This window comes from Pseudorca crassidens, chromosome 17 (assembly GCF_039906515.1).
Source record: "Pseudorca crassidens isolate mPseCra1 chromosome 17, mPseCra1.hap1, whole genome shotgun sequence".
In the NCBI taxonomy this organism is placed as follows: Eukaryota; Metazoa; Chordata; class Mammalia; order Artiodactyla; family Delphinidae; genus Pseudorca; species Pseudorca crassidens.
In genome coordinates this window covers 41,703,796-41,719,619 of record NC_090312.1, presented here as the reverse complement: position 1 = coordinate 41,719,619, position 15,824 = coordinate 41,703,796, and the positions used below count along the sequence as shown (strand labels likewise).

Below are 15,824 nucleotides of genomic sequence, written 5' to 3'. Positions count from 1 at the left end.
TATTTATTTATTGCGGTACACAGGCCTCTCATTGTTGTGGCCTCTCCCGTTGCGGAGCACAGGCTCCGGACGCACAGGCTCAGTGGGCCATGGCTCATGGGCCTAACCGCTCTGCGGCATGTGGGATCTTCCCGGACCGTGGCACGAACCCATGTCCCCTGCATCAGCAGGTGGACTCTCAACCACTGCGCCACCAGGGAAGCCCCCTGTATTCTTTTTTTAAATCTCTGGTTTTATTTTGCCAACTTCTGAGATCCTATATCTATGCATAGAATGGACATAGGATTTTTGCATTTGGAGCTCCTCTGATGGACACAGTGACTCCCAGCAGGGAGAACAAAAGAGGCACCCCTGTCTGTGCCTCTCCTGGGAAGATAGCTGTATCACTTCCCCGAGTGCCTTGAGGGAATCAGTAGGAACCAGCTCCATCCAGTTGTCCCTTCCTTTTTTTTTTTTTATTAATTAATTTATTTATTGTTGGCTGTGTTGGGTCTTCGTTGCTGCACGCAGGCTGTCTCTAGTTGCGTCGAGTGGGGGTTACTTTGTTGCAGTGCACAGGCTTCTCATTGCAGTGGCTTCTCTTGTTGCAGAGCACCGGCTCTAGGCACGTGGGCTTCAGTAGCTGTGGCATGCGGGCTCAGTAGTTGTGGCTCACGGGCCCTGGAACGCAGGCTCAGTAGTGGCACATGGGCTTAGTTGCTCCGCGACATGTGGGTTCTTCCCGGACCAGGGTTCGAACCCATGTCCCCTGTGTTGGCAGGCAGATTCTTAACCACTGTGCCACCAGGGAAGTCCGAGTTGTTCCTTTTTTATTGCCCGTATTACCTGCTCCGATTTAGCTATCACGTTGGTATTTATTAATTATGCTGTGGCTGACCTTTAAGGTATGTCTTTTTTTTATGCAACTTAGCCAAAATCACATTTTGGGGCAACACTAATTATAGTAATACTGGCAGGTGCTATTACTTGGCTTTCTAAGCTCTTTCCATACCTAATTTTTAGCCCGCATTGGTAATTTTATGAAATGGGGTAATCACTTTCTAACTCTTGTTATCTTTCCCTGGGTGAACTTTCATTTTAATTTTTTTGGCAAGTGAGCTACAGATAAAGCCTGGGATTATAGCAAAACATATTTAAACACTTTGAATTGAACACAAAGTTAACTGAATCTTTTACTAAGTTGGCAAGTTAATTGAATGACTGATTAACTGGTTCCTTCAGTCAACTTTCTTGAATAGTGGGTCTGTTATCATATAGGTAGAGCCTGCAACAGTTTCACTTCCCTAACCCTATGCAAACACAAGTATTATTTTGCTGTGGTTCTTTGTCAAGCAGTACTTGCTCTTAAAACCCTGCTACTGGGGATATTTTCAGGTAACATTACATGGATTGTCTTTGCAACTCTTCTTATTCCATGTGTGAATCAGCTCAGCAGAATAACAGATTTGTCTGAACTCCCAGGTTGTTTCTGTGCCTTGAATCACTTGCCAAGTGGTTTTGACCTTGAAGGGCAAAACTTAGTATTGGTTTGTGTCCCTTCTTTATCACCAAGCAGACCGACAACCAATTCCGCAGGGCCTTGGGGGGCAAGAGACGTCTCAGAGGCTGGTTTATTTCTCAGCTTGGGTCTGCTAGTGTGGCAGTCCTTGGGGGTAACTCATTTCTTATAGTTACAGGGTCTGCCTCCTAGATATATAGGCTTCAACATTTATTTTATTAATTTCCAGGCAGTAATATAATGACTACTACGTAACTCTTACAGCGTGCAGGCGCAGCTCTAAGTACTTTAGATATATTACTCCACTTAATGCTTTCAACAGCCCTATGAGGTAAGCTCTCTTACTACACCCACTTCACAGATGAGGAAACAAAAAGCGCTTCAGAGCGATGAGGTTCTTGCCTGAGGTCCCATAGCAAGAGAGTGGTAATATCCAAGGTCCCAGAGCTGGTGACGGTAGAGGATTTAAAAAACCTGGTTCTGGAGTCATAACTATTATACTCTACTGAGGATGGACTTTAACTTTTGCTGAAACCAGAGTGGAAGTCGGTTTATTTACAACAAGAGATATAATAACCACGATAATAAACATGGATTATTTTCTCTGGTCACTCCTTCCTACTTAAGTGAGCAAATCCACTTAAAAGTCCAAATCATGATCAACTGTTGTTAGATGAGCATAAAACCAGCACAAAGAAATTTAAAAAATTAATCAGATTGTGTGGGTAGGGAACCAGGGAGCATTGTTGGTCCCTCTGGGCTCCAGGTTACACGGCCTCAGCCATTGTATCGCAGATACATCAGTGTTTGGAGCCGAGAGGTGATGCCTAAATCTTGCTCCATGATGTCTTAGGTCAGTGTCAGGAGTCTGGGGCGCAATTACCAGCTCCACCATGGGAAATAAGCAGAGAAGGAGCCAAGATGAGATGCCAAGAGAACCGAGAACCATGTGTGATGTGTGGGAAGGCTCCAAGCAGGCTATGGGGAGGCATTCCGGAAGAATTTCCTGAGCTAGAGTCCAGTGTTTGCCATGGATTCTTATGTGTGCCTCTAGTGTGGGCATCCTGGGAAAAGTTAAAAGAGCCACCAAAGAGGAGGCTTGATTTCTAGGACTCTAGGAAGCTGCATAGATCACCCTTTCTCCTTCTAGGGATGTGCTTAGAACTCTGACAGTGCCAAGAATCAGCCTGCCTTCCATCTTGGGTGGATCAGAGTCACAATAACATTCTTAACTCTCAAATTACTTAAAAAACTCTTTTTATTTTGAAATAATTACAGATCCATAGGAAGTTGTAAAAATAGTGCAGAGAGGTGCTTTACCCAGTTTCCCCTAGTGGTACTCTTACCTAACTAGAGTACAGTATCAAACCAGTAAATTGACATTGGTACCATCCATTAGAACTTTTTCAGATTTCACCAGTTTTACATGCACTTACTTGTGTGTGTGTGTGTGTTTGAGAGAGAGAGAGAGAGAGAGAGAGAGATAGAGAATAGTTCTATGTAGTTTTTTCACGTGTAGATTTGTGTATTATATCACCACCGTAATCAAGATACAGAACTCTTCCATCACCACAAAGATCCTTGAATTCCTTTTAAAGAAGAAAAATCTATTCCTGAAAGCACTATTAGCTCAAGTTGCTACAATACAATTGAGCAGGTTAGAGTTTTCTTTATATCCTTTACATTTCATTAATATTTTTGTGTGAATACATCCTATTCACCTCTAAGCACCTAACAACACTTGGATCTTTTTGACTGGATTGGGAGGTTATGTTGCTTCCATTTCCAACATACCCTTTGGTAAGCCACCTAAGGAGGTGGGAGATTGGTCTGTCTTCTTTACCACAGTCTATCTAGCACCTAGAACAGGGCCTAGCACACAGAAGGCACCCAATAAACATTTCTGAAATGAATTAACTCATTCTATCTTGATTCTTACTACTAATGCTGTCAGCGAGGGGGCCTCCAACAACCCCATACAGTCTTTTTTAAAAAATCTTTATTGCTTTACAAAGTTGTGTTAGTTTCTGCTGTATAACAGAGTGAATCAGCTATATGTATACATATATCCCCTCTTTTTTGGATTTCCTTCCCGTTTAGGTCACCACAGAGCACTGAGTAGAGTTCCCTGTGCTAGACAGCATGTTCTCATTAGTCGTCTATTTTACACATAGTATCAATACTGTATATATATCAATCCCAATCTCCCAGTTCATCCCACCCCACCCGCCTGTCCCCCTTGGTATCCATATGTTTGTTCTCTACGCCTGTGTCTCTATTTCTGCTTTGTAAATAAGATTGTCTATACCAATTTTTTCAGATTCCACATATATGTGTTAATATACCATATTTGTTTTTCTCTTTCTGACTTACTTCACTCTGTATGACGCTCTCTAGGTCCATTCAGTTCTCTATAAATGACCCAATTTCATTCCTTTTTATGGCTGAGTAATATTCCATTGTATATATGTACCACATCTTCTTTATCCATTCCTCTGTTGATGGACATTTAGGTGGCTTCCATGTCCTGGCTATTGTAAATAGAGCTGCAATGAACATTGGGGTGCATGTGTGTTTTTGAATTATGGTTTTCTCAGGGTATATGCCCAGTAGTGGGATTGTTGGGTCACATGGTAGTTCTATTTTTAGTTTTTTAAGGAACCTCCATACTGTTCTCCCTAGTGGCTGTACCAATTTGCATTCCCACCAAGAGGGTTACCTTTTCTCCACACCCTCTCCAGCATTTACTGTTTGTAGATTTTTTTTTTTTTTTTTTTTTACGGTATGCAGACCTCTCACTGTTGTGGCCTCTCCTGTTGCGGAGCACAGACTCCGGATGTGCAGGCTCAGCGGCCATGGCTCACGGGCCCAGCTGCTCTGTGGCACGTGGGATCCTCCCGGACCGGGGCACGCACCCATGTCCCCTGCATCAGCAGGTGGACTCTCAACCACTGTGCCACCAGGGAAGTCCTAAACTGCTCTTTGAACTAGCTTTCCTTTCAGGTATTCTCAGTTTGGGCAGAGGCATTACCTTTCTCTTGTTCTGATAGTTGATACCTGGTTGAAATTCTCTGTGTTTAGTATATTAATTGCCATTGGTTCTTCCTCTGACACAGCCTTCATCTAATGTCTGGATTCTTAAAACTAAATGTCTAAATGCTACCCTGACTTCAGAAACCACCTCTCCCTGCTTACACCCCTCTCCATGCTGCCCATTATTTCTGTTTATTTTATTTTTTGGCTGCATCGGGTCTTAGTTGCGGCATGTGGGATCTTCGTTGAGGCACTGGGATCTTTGTTGCGGTACGCAGGCTTCTCTCTAGTTGTGTGGGCTCCAGAGCACGTAGGCTCTGTAGTTTGCGGCATGGGGCTCTCTCGTTGAGGCACACGAGCTCAGTAGTTGTGGTGCGCGGGCTTAGTTACCCCGTGGCATGTGATATCTTAGTTCCTCAATCAGGGATTGAACCCATGTCCCCTGCATTGGAAGGAGGATTCTTTACCACTGGACCACCAGGGAGACAAGAATGAGAGAAGGCAGCTGGGATTAACTGGGGAGAGAGAGAGCCCTGAGGACTTGCCTTGGTGGGACAGCAGGAGCGTGAACTATGAGAAGGAGTTAATGCTTCGTCATGAACAGACTCACCACCTGCATCAGTGCATGCTAGGTGAAGACAGGCAGGGCTACGAGGATGAAATTCCAAGGAGGATGCTGCCTTCTCCCCAGGCAGTGGTAGAATTTGCAAATGGATGGACTGCAGAGCTGGAACTGCAGGAGAGGTAAGAAGACCTTCCAATCCCTGTGGTTGGGCTCATAGGTGAAGTAAGGGACCAGGGTTCAGAACCCTGAAGCTGAAGGGAAGAAACCAGGGTCTTGCAGGACAGGGATGACGGTTGGGAAGCGATGTGTGGGAGGACTAGAAAGTGAGCTAGTTTGGAGTTTGCTCTTTGGGGCCAACAAGAGGGAAATGCCTAGGCCCAGATTTCAGGACCCTTGATGCGGTAGACAAACCCACCAGCCCAAACTCTGGCCCTTCTGAGGCTTATCTGGTGCCAGAGCTGCTCCAAGGTCCCAGGCAGAGCCAGGGCTGGAACTCCTGCTGTTTTCCTAGGGTCGGTGGTGGCAAGGCAGGGGCGGAGGCAACGGCTGTGAACCCTGCCCCTCCACTTGCTGCCCTTCCCCCACCCCCGGCACTTTTAAAGTTCCAAACGTATTTCTGGGCTCCCCATCTTGGACCAGAAACGTACCTCAGCCGTAAGCACATCGTGAGTCTTTAGTTCTCTGATAAGAACTTGAGGTTTGTGTAATGAAGATAGAAGCTGTGTTTGAAGTGGTTGCCATGATATGGGAATAGATGGGGAAAGGCCTCTTGTCACAAGGCAAGGGGCTGCCAGAAAGTGAAGACTAGTCTCTTGGAATGTGTGAGGTGCAAGGAGAAAAGCTGCTGTTCTATCCTGGGAGCGTGGTGCCCCAGGAGAGTGGGTGATAATTAAACCTTCCTGCCTTTTAATCTTTTTTATTTTCTATGTTACTGCATTGGTCTGATTCCACTTTCCTTCTTCCTTGTTGTTTCCTTCCTCCCCTTCCATCCTTCCTTCCTTCCTTTTGATGAAGGAGAAGGGGATCTGGCTAATAACCTGACATGATGAAATCTGCCATGCTGTTTAAGAAAATGTGACCTAAATAATTAAAAATAATATATCATAATGTTAAATTAGTAAAATGGAATTGTTATGGAAACAACATGTGCGGGGATTGGTTAATGTCAACAAGCCCTATTTCAGCTTTGAGGAAAAGCTACAGCTTGCGGTGGGTGGTGGATAAACACAGCATGTAGTACATCATATATGCCCATGCAGTGAAATGAGCCAGACGGGCAGGCTCTCAGAAGAGATGAAATGAATTAGAGGCCAGAGCTTGACAAGGTAAAAGGGACCTTCTGATTGTCTTCAAGTAGTTGAAGATGATCAAATCTCAAGAAGCGTGTTTCAGGGAATTTACGAAGGCACAGGAAAACCAGTATTTTAAGGGCATTTCGTGGCTGGGGGGCTTGGCTAGTAGATTACATTTATGGTTTAGTAGCTAGGAAATAAAGTGCCAAATTCTTTATATCCATTGAAATGTCCATAATTTTCTCAGAAAAGCTAGAAGCTGAACTTTATGAATGGTACCCTGAGTCAGTACCCTGGAGTCAGATAGGCTAGGTTCAAATTCACTTACTAGGCTGCTTGATCCCAGGGTAAGTTATTTCTCTGAACTTCAGTTTTCTCATCTTTGAAATGGGGATGATTATGGGAATTAAATGAGGTAATAATGTACACGATTGTGGTTTTCAAGGTGCTGTTCAATACTAGTTGTTATTCTTCCCAAGTCCTATCTCCTAGACTAGAAGGTTTAGGGCAACACCCTGCAGGGTCGCACGTGTTTGCTTTTTACCTCCACTCGGAGGCTTACGGTGCAGTGTATTCCAGTATCCTTACCCGAGTGCCATGGAACCTCTGGGACCTGAGCCTATGTTTCTCCCCCTTCTCTATTAATGATAACAAAATGAACAGTCATAGTCATTGCAGAATCCAGTTAAAGCCAGGCTTTTTCTTTCCCCCACCTTGAGCTCTTTGGGCTGGGAGCTTGTATGGGGATAGTGGGAAGGCTTGGCCGGCTCCTGTGTTTCCCTGTCTTGTTCTTTTACTTCCACCCCACTCCCTCTGGTGTCCTGGGTGAGAGTGGGAGGAGAAGGAGGAAGGAGAAAGGGCTTGGAAGGTCTTACTTGAAAACAGTTGTAACTGGCATTGGGGCACCTGAGTGGCTTGGGTGCTACAGTGCTGATGCTGACTCTTGTGGGGAGAGGTCGTTCAGGGACTCTGGCCCTAGCATTTTCCCACCTGTAGCTCCCTTGATACTGGCGGTGGCTCCTGCAGCTGAACATTTGTGACTCTCTCCTCAGTTCTTGACTATCATCTCTCTGTTGGATCACCTTGACCTTCTAGGCGGTCCATTTAAAGCTCATCCGTTGGTCTCTTCCATGGGGTTTATAGCTGCCCAGTGAGAAACCTATGAACATCTTTGCCCCACCAAACTCTAGGAAAGCTGGCTGTTCCCTTTGTTGTCTTGCCTCTTTGCCACCAGCCAGGATGCTCCAGCCAGCTTCTTACCTTTAACATTTGGGGAACGAGTCAGATGTCAGTCCTGCCATCACTAGGGAACAAATGACAAACTCTTGAAGTTCTTCTCTTAAAGAACCCTTCATTTGGCATAAGGTGGGGTTTGGGGAGAGGCACTGTCTTCTCTTTGTTCACAGTGGGGAGGACTCTTGGGTTACCAACAACTCTCTTCAAAGAAAATCCCAACTACCTCCTAGCTTCTTCCTGACCTAATGAATTTGTACATTGCTTTTTACAGTGTATTTTTTGGAGAGGGCTGATGAGCTCCCCTTGGAAGAACAGTATTTTTGGTCACCCCCTTGTAAATCCTGCAGGATGGCCTTGGCATCTGTCTTCTAAGCTTTGAGGCATGGCCCACACTCAGAGATGGGAAGGGTCCCATCTGAACACTGTTTCACCAGGGTGAGGTTAAGTGTTCACAAAGATGGAGCTGTAAACAGAATTTTTTCAGGGCCCTTCTGCTGCCCCTGGATACCTAGAGGCCCCTGGACCTCAGGGCCTCCTTCTGTGTTCCGGCCCCAGAATCCTTAATACAAGTCATAAAGCTCTCATTCCCAACTAATCCCGAACAAAGTTGTTAGACAAAGCCAGTCTGGTTCAAGGAAATCACTTAAAGCAAATGCAAAACCAGTGCAGTTAAAAGGAAAGGAAAATTCACGAAGGGAAAAAAAAAATCCAAGGAGAATTTCAGCATAGAGTTTTTGGCAGATGAAACAAACCAACATTCTGTCCCGTTGTAGCCACCCTGTCTCAGCTGGGGGCAAGGAGAGGGGAGCTCTCCCTCCCTGGAGGGGTTCTCTTTTTGCCTCCCCCCGCCTCCACCAGTAGTTTGAAGTACCTGTCCCTTCTATTAACACTGGGTCATCGCCAGTAGGACTCATAGGTTTTCTCTGTAAGCTTGTAACCAGGATGGTATATGTACCAAAATGTTACCCAATTTGAAGGGTATGTGGGAAAACCCCCCAACCCTAGCACATAATTATCCTCTCAGCATCATTTAGAAAGTCACAACCATTCCCTCCATTCCCTCAACCTCTAACATGACCAGTAGGGGGCACTGCAGGGTGAGATTCCCAGCAGTACCCCCGCCTCTCTACCAAGTTATTGGAACATGAAGTATGGAACATAATCCACTTATTTTAGTGATAGTAGTATACTTTTAGCTACAGTCATTCGTGCTGAGCGATTATCTATGAATTGAAGATCTCAGTTGCTCTTGGGATGTGATTAGCTAAAGAAGGACGTTTTAGCTTGAAGGATATGGGATACATTCTGACTGGGTGTTAGGAAGATGTGAAGCAATGGGCCCTAGTGATTGTCCCTGGAAGAATGGTTCAGAGATGACCACTGGGGACCATGATGCATTTGGCTAGGGCACTGAGAGAAGGGTCTGGCAGCCTTAGATGCGGATGTGAGGGAGCCAGAGACGTGAAAGCTGAGTGTTTTAAAACCTCAGGAAGCAGCTATCTTCTACGCCTGACTTTATTGGATACTGTGAACTTGGGCAATTGAACTTAAAGCCAACAGTGAGTTTATTATAAAATAAATAAAGGCACAAATAGTTCTTTTTGTCAAGGAAGGGAAATTGAGGGAAGAGTGGAGAGTAAAGAGAAAACAAATCATAGATTTTAAAAGAGTCACAGATACTAAAAGAAAAATCCAAGGCAGATTTGGAAACTAGGGCTTTTTTATTTAAAACAAAATTATTTTTCAATCAGGGAATTTAGGTGATTCAAATAAAAAAGTACGAAGAGGTTGATAATGAGAGGTCTACCCCTTTCTACGAGGCACCGTTTTCCCCTCTCCATGGCTTTCTAGGGATACTTCATGCATATATACAAATGATGCATCGTTCTAGTTTCCTTTTTTAATATGACTGTAACTTGGAGATAATTCCTTTCTAGTCCTGAAGTGTTTCTTCGTTCTTTTTTTTTGCTGTAAAATGTTTTGTTGTCTGTGGATAGACATCTGGGTTCTTTTCAGTCATTTCCTACTACAGATGAGGATTTGTTGGACATCCTTATACAGGAAGCCGGAGCTGTGGGGAGAACACTAAAGTTCTCCACAGTGGCCAATTCAGAATCGGGCTGCTTTGAGGGGGCTACCAGGGAGGGGTACCTTCCCAGGAGGAGACAAGGACCCAAAAAGTTCTTTGTATACCTACCAACCCAAGGTTGTAAAAGTTTATGAATCTGTGACCTCACCTCTACTCCAAGACCATTTATAGTTTTTGTAAAGTTTTACGTATACCATGGTCTTCCTGTGTAGATCCCGAGGAACTTTCTGATTTTCATCCTATTCCTTTGTCTCCTCTAGGCCTCGGTTTATTCATCTGGAAAATCAGAAAGGTGGACTTTAAGGTGTTCTTAAACTCTTCCTTAAGCCACAGTACTTTTATTTTTTTTCTGCCAGATGAAATTTAGGAGGAACTCTAATAAACGGTCCAGATAAAAACAAGGAATGGTATGATTTCATAGTCTCTTAATTATTTCTTGGCAGATGGTTTTCTGTGGAACCCCTGAAGTAGCTCTGAAAAGCTGTGGGCATCTATGGAAGGTTGGATGAAAAGAAACAGACACCAGCTTGAAAGGTTTTTTGTTTATGTCTGTGATAACATTATAATAATGGCTGGTTACCTTGATTCATAGGGGCACAAGATTCTATTGAGATTCTATCATCTACTAGCTTCTATATAAATAATGACATTAGATACATTGACCAAAAGGGAAAAGGCCAGGAACATAGAACATGAAAAGTAGGTCTGGGTGGTGGTGGTGGTGGGGAGGTGGGTGAGAAGGAAAGAGAGAAAAGGAAACAACTAGGGAGATAAAGAAGAAAAGATGTTCACATGACCTTTAGATTAATGCACTGAGCTGTACCTTTTGTGAGCTGATTCCTGAATGTGGGAGGCTCTGAGGTGGGGAAGGACCATATATAGGAAGCAGAGAGATTGAGATACTTACAATTTAGTTGAGATTTTAAAGATACAACATGTAGATATTGACATTTTCCAGTAGCGTAAATAACTTCATCTCTGGATTTTAGACAGGTTGGAAAGATTCTAAACATGGTATGGTTAAATAGCCTGGGGGAAGCACACTTCAATCTTGTCTCGTCTTCTGGAGGAGGAATCATGATGGGGGTGTGTCTTTGTCATGCTGCAGGCAGACTGAACCATCAATGCTAGGCTGGTGTTTGGCACCATTCTCCTCTTAGGAACGTCCCCTGTGGGTCTGTGGCATCTGGGGAGATGTCTCTGTGGCAGGCAGAGTTCAGTGGAGGTTTAGCCCTAAAAATTCTTCAGAGTGAATACTTGTGGCCCTGGTCCATTGAATGATAGCAGAGGAATCACAAAAGCGATTTGATCTGTGAGTCATGTCTAAAAGTCCCTGAGCAGCCTCATTTTCCTCCTAATCATAGCAAACTGTCCCCCACATCTAAGTTAAGAAAAACTCCCAGCATTGATAAACTAGGTATTTATCCTGTTTAAAAAATATATGAAATGTGAATAAGTATAATAAAAATATAATAATATAAATATAATGACAATAAAATCAGGGTTCTATGGGCTCATCATTTTTAATATTTTGCTAGCTTTGAGACTTTGAGTTTGTATCTGAATTTAATGTAAGTCAGAAGAGGGAATGGGAAGTGCAAGGTGTGTGTGTGTGGGGGGGTGGGTAGGTGTGGGTGTGGGTGTGTAGCAGGCAAGAAAAGAGATATGGCCTCAAGCTTTATTCAGGGTTTCCTGAGTTTATAAAGATAGCAGTAACAAAGCTTGGTGGTTCAGATATTCTGTCCCTCCTGGCCTTTAATACCCTTTGGGATTTTAAGAGGTGCTGGAACTGTTTTGTTTTGTTTTGTTTTTTCCTGCAAATAGGTGGGAAATTTTGTGGATTTTCAAAGTAGGAATTAAAATCACTGTTTTCTGTACTGTCTGATGTCTGCTAGAAGCCATCCTATCCAAGAAATTATTCATCACAGTGCAGGGATTTCTGAAGTCTTTTGAGTGAAATGAGTTTGCGTAGACAAGTGGCGGGTCACAGCGGGAATGCAGGAGATGAACCTGCCCTGAAAGGTCATAGATTGGCCAATCAGCCTCTGAACTTAAGGGTAGGGAACTGAGAAGGCCAAGGCTAGTGGTCTGATCTCCTTAGAGGCTATTAATGGGTTTGCCAACCCCAGAAAGTGATCGCTGCTGCTGGTCATGGGTAGGTTCAGTGAGAATCTCATCATTCCCATTGCAAGTCTGGTTCAAAATTGTTACTAATGTTGGGTCAATGATGTCATCTCTGTATAAAGAGAAAATACTATGGTCGAAGAGACACAGCTAGTCAAATGGCTTATCAAATTAACTGTCTAATTTGAGAAGTGTCTTAGAATGATTACAATAATTTTGAACAAGCAAATCAAGTGTGTTTTGACCTGATACCTGTCCAACTGTGCATCCTGACCATTGGCAACTGCAGGACTGGTATCCAATTGTGGCTGATAAAGGATAATAATCCACACCCCATCAAATCCTGATGAACAGAGAAGAGGGTAACTTCCTCTTTTCTCTGAGGATAGTGAAAAATCTGAATTTTTAAAAAGACTTCTTTGATAAAGAGATTGTAAGCACCTAGAAGGGTAGGGACATCATATATATATATATATATATATATATATATATATATATATATATATATATATATATATATATATAAATTATATATAAAATTAAAAAAAATCCCATCACCTCCTCTTATTCCCTCAGGTGTGGTTCTATGGGCAGAGTGAACACTATTAAGTGTAATTGACAAAATGATGTACTTTCACTATTTGAAATGAGTCATCCTTAAAGATCTCAAAAGGCTGTGGTGACGGAGACAGTGTCATAAAGGGTATGTTGGTTTTGAAAGGACATAGAGAACTTTGAGAATGTTTCTAAGAGAGGCAAAAGCATCTTGGAAATGCTAGAAAAAAAGATCCTAACCAATTTGATCTTGCTGAGCTATCTCTTTATCCCTCAGCTGCGTGATTGTGGGGAAGTTGTTTAAACGCTCAGTACCTTAGTTTCCTCATCTGTAAAACTGGAAGAATAATGTATCTACAATACAGGGTTGTTCCTAGAATTAAATGAGCTAACATATCAGAACTTGGAACAATGATCGGCAGTAGGAATTGCTCAACAAATGTTAACAATTACTATCACTTTCATTAAAGATCTTGGGGGAAAGGATAGATTAGCTTCTCTCCTCCCCCAAAATGTAAAATATTTGACTCACATACTTTCAATTTAACATTCTTTTAATGTCATAGAGAGAGAGTTTTGTGAACCTTCCAGCATAGTAATTTACAATTGTGGAGTCTGTCATGCTTTCCCCTTTACTTCAGCTTCAGCTACTTTGATTTCTCTGTGGGAGATCTGAATAGACATTTCTCCAAGGAAGACATACAGATGGTCAACAGGAATGTGAAAAAATGCTGAACACCACTAATTATTAGAGAAATTCAAATCAAAACTACAATGAGTTATCACCTCACTCTGGTCAGAATGGCCATCATCAAAAAGTTCACAAATAATAAATGCCGGAGAGGGTGTGGAGAAAAAGGAAACCTCCTGCACTGTTGGTGGGAATGTGAATTAGTGCAGCCACTAGGGAGGTTCATTAAAAAGCTAAAAATAGAGCTACCATATATAATCCTGCAATCCCACTCCTGGGCATATATCTGGAGAAAACCATAATTCAAAAAGATACATGCACTCTAATGTTCATTGCAGCACTATTTACAATAGCCCAGACATGCAAACAACCTAAATGTCCATGAACAGATGAATGGATAAATAATATGTGGTATATTTATACAATGGAATACTATTCGGCCATAAAAAGAATAAAATAATGCCATTTGCAGCAACATCAATGGGCCTAGAGATTATCATACTAAGTGAAGTAGGACAGAGAAAGACAAATATCATAGAATATTGCTTATATGTGGAATCTAAAAAAAAAAAAGATACAAATGAACTCATTTACAAAACAGAAAGAGACTCACAGACATAGAAAACAAACTTATGGTTACCAAAGGGGAAAGGGGGAAAGGGATAAGTTAAGAGGTTAGGATTAACATATACGCATTACTATATGTGCTTTTCACCACTGAAAATAACACGAGATTGTAAATCAACTATACTTCAATAAAAATAAATTAATTAAAAAATACATATGGAATTTTAATGAAATAGCACTGGTAATGTAACAAATGTGACTTTTTATGCATGCCAACGAGTACTGTCTCATTAAAATGTGTTCATCGTGAGAGGCAAATGACACCCATAACATTCAAAGTAATTTGGTGTTCCTTTCAGAACTGTCTTCAGATTCATGGATGAAAACTAGTCTCATAACTTTATATCACACTTTAAACTTTTTAATTAAAAAAACTTTTTAGTTTAAAATAATTTGACTCACAAAAAAGTTGCGAAAACAGTTCAAAGAATTTCCACATACTCTTCATCCAAATTCCCCAAGTATCAAACCTTATACAACCACAGTATAATCATGAAAAGCAGGTAATATAATACTAATCTACACACTTTATTCAAATTTCACAAACTGTCCTACTGATGTCCTTTTTCTGGTCCAGTTCAGGGCACACATTGCATTTAGTTGTATTACCTTAGTTTCCTTTAATGTGGAACATTTTCTTGGTCTTTGTCTTGTCTGATGTTGACACTTTTGAAGAGGATTGACCAGTTATTTTACAGAATCTCCCTCAGTTTGGGTTTGTCTGATGTTTCCTCATAATTAAAGTTGTGAATTTTTGGCAAGAATACCATAGACACGACCCTGTGACCTTCTCAGTACATTGTATCAGGAGGCACAGGATATCAGTTTCTCATTACTGATTACTGGCCATATTAACTTTGCTTACTTGGTTGAGGTGGTGTCTGCTAGGCTTCTCCACTGTAAAGTTACTACTTTCCCCTTTGTAAATAAGTCTCTTATAGGGAGATATTTTGAGATTATGTAAGTATCCCCTTTCTCATTCATTGTCTAATTTTAGCATTGTATTAGAGTTCTCCAGAGAAACAGAAACAGTAGGATATATATATGTGTGTGTAATATGTATTTACATATATTCATTATGAGGAATTGGCTCACATGATTATGGAGGCTGAGAAGTCCTATGATGTGCCTTCTGCAAGCTCGTGACCCAGGAAACTGGGTGGTATAGTTCCAGTCTGAGTCCAAAGGCCCGAGAAGCAGGGGAGATGATAATGTAAGTCCCAGTCCAAGAGTAAGAGAAGACCAACGTCCCAGCTCAGGCAGGCAGGCAGGCAGGAAGAAAAAGGGATGAATTCCGCCTTCCTCTGCCTTTTTGTTCTGTTCAGGCCTTGAATGGATTGAATGATACCCACACACACTGGGGAAGGCCATCTACTTTACAGAGTCCACCCACTCAAATGCTGATCTCATCTGGAAACACCCTCACAGATACACCCAGAAATAATATTTAATCTGGGCACCTCATAGTACAGTCAAGTTGACACATAAAATTAACCTTCACAACCTCTATCTATAATTCTTGCCTGGAACAATGATTACTTAGGTGTTTGCCCAAATGGTCACATTTTTTTTTTTTTTAAACTCCAAACCAGTATGTCTAGATGGGCAGTTCACTTTTACACACTTGAATGGGTGACAGGGTGACTGTGGGTTGTTCCCACATTCAAATCCAATGTCTGTAAGTGCTGTACTTCTTTTCCTCCTCCCATTCCTCCCTGTTCTACTATGTTTTACAGTGCCTACACAGAGGCTTCTCAGACAGAGGAAAGCACATGTTATTTGGAAACAGACAGATCTGGATTTGAATCCTACACCCACCACATCCCAGTTGGGTAACCTATTCAAGTAACTTAATCTCTGGGTTTCAGGTGCCTCCTAAGTGAAAAGAGTATTCCACTTCATGGGCTGTTTTAAAGGGTATATAAGCTACCACGTATAAAATTTTCTGCATCAAGCATGATGTGAGGCTCTTTAATGAAAGTTGGCTCTTTGTTGTTCTTTTTCCAATGAAAGCAATCAAATAGTCACGGTAGATACAAAGGCTGAATTTTGATTTCATGAATTTAGATTGAGGCCAGCTTTAAAAAAATCTCTTCAGGTGATTCTAATGTGCA

General features: G+C 42.1%; 1 long non-coding RNA gene across 1 annotated transcript in view; it reads left to right on the top strand.

The window, feature by feature from the left end:
* LOC137210128 (uncharacterized) overlaps positions 1-15,824 on the top strand; it is a 189,919-nt gene that overhangs the window by 26,486 nt on the left and 147,609 nt on the right. Inside the window, exon 2 of the long non-coding RNA XR_010936275.1 lies at positions 10,157-10,247. This is a non-coding gene — a long non-coding RNA (uncharacterized lncRNA). The remainder of the gene's footprint in view (positions 1-10,156; positions 10,248-15,824) is intronic.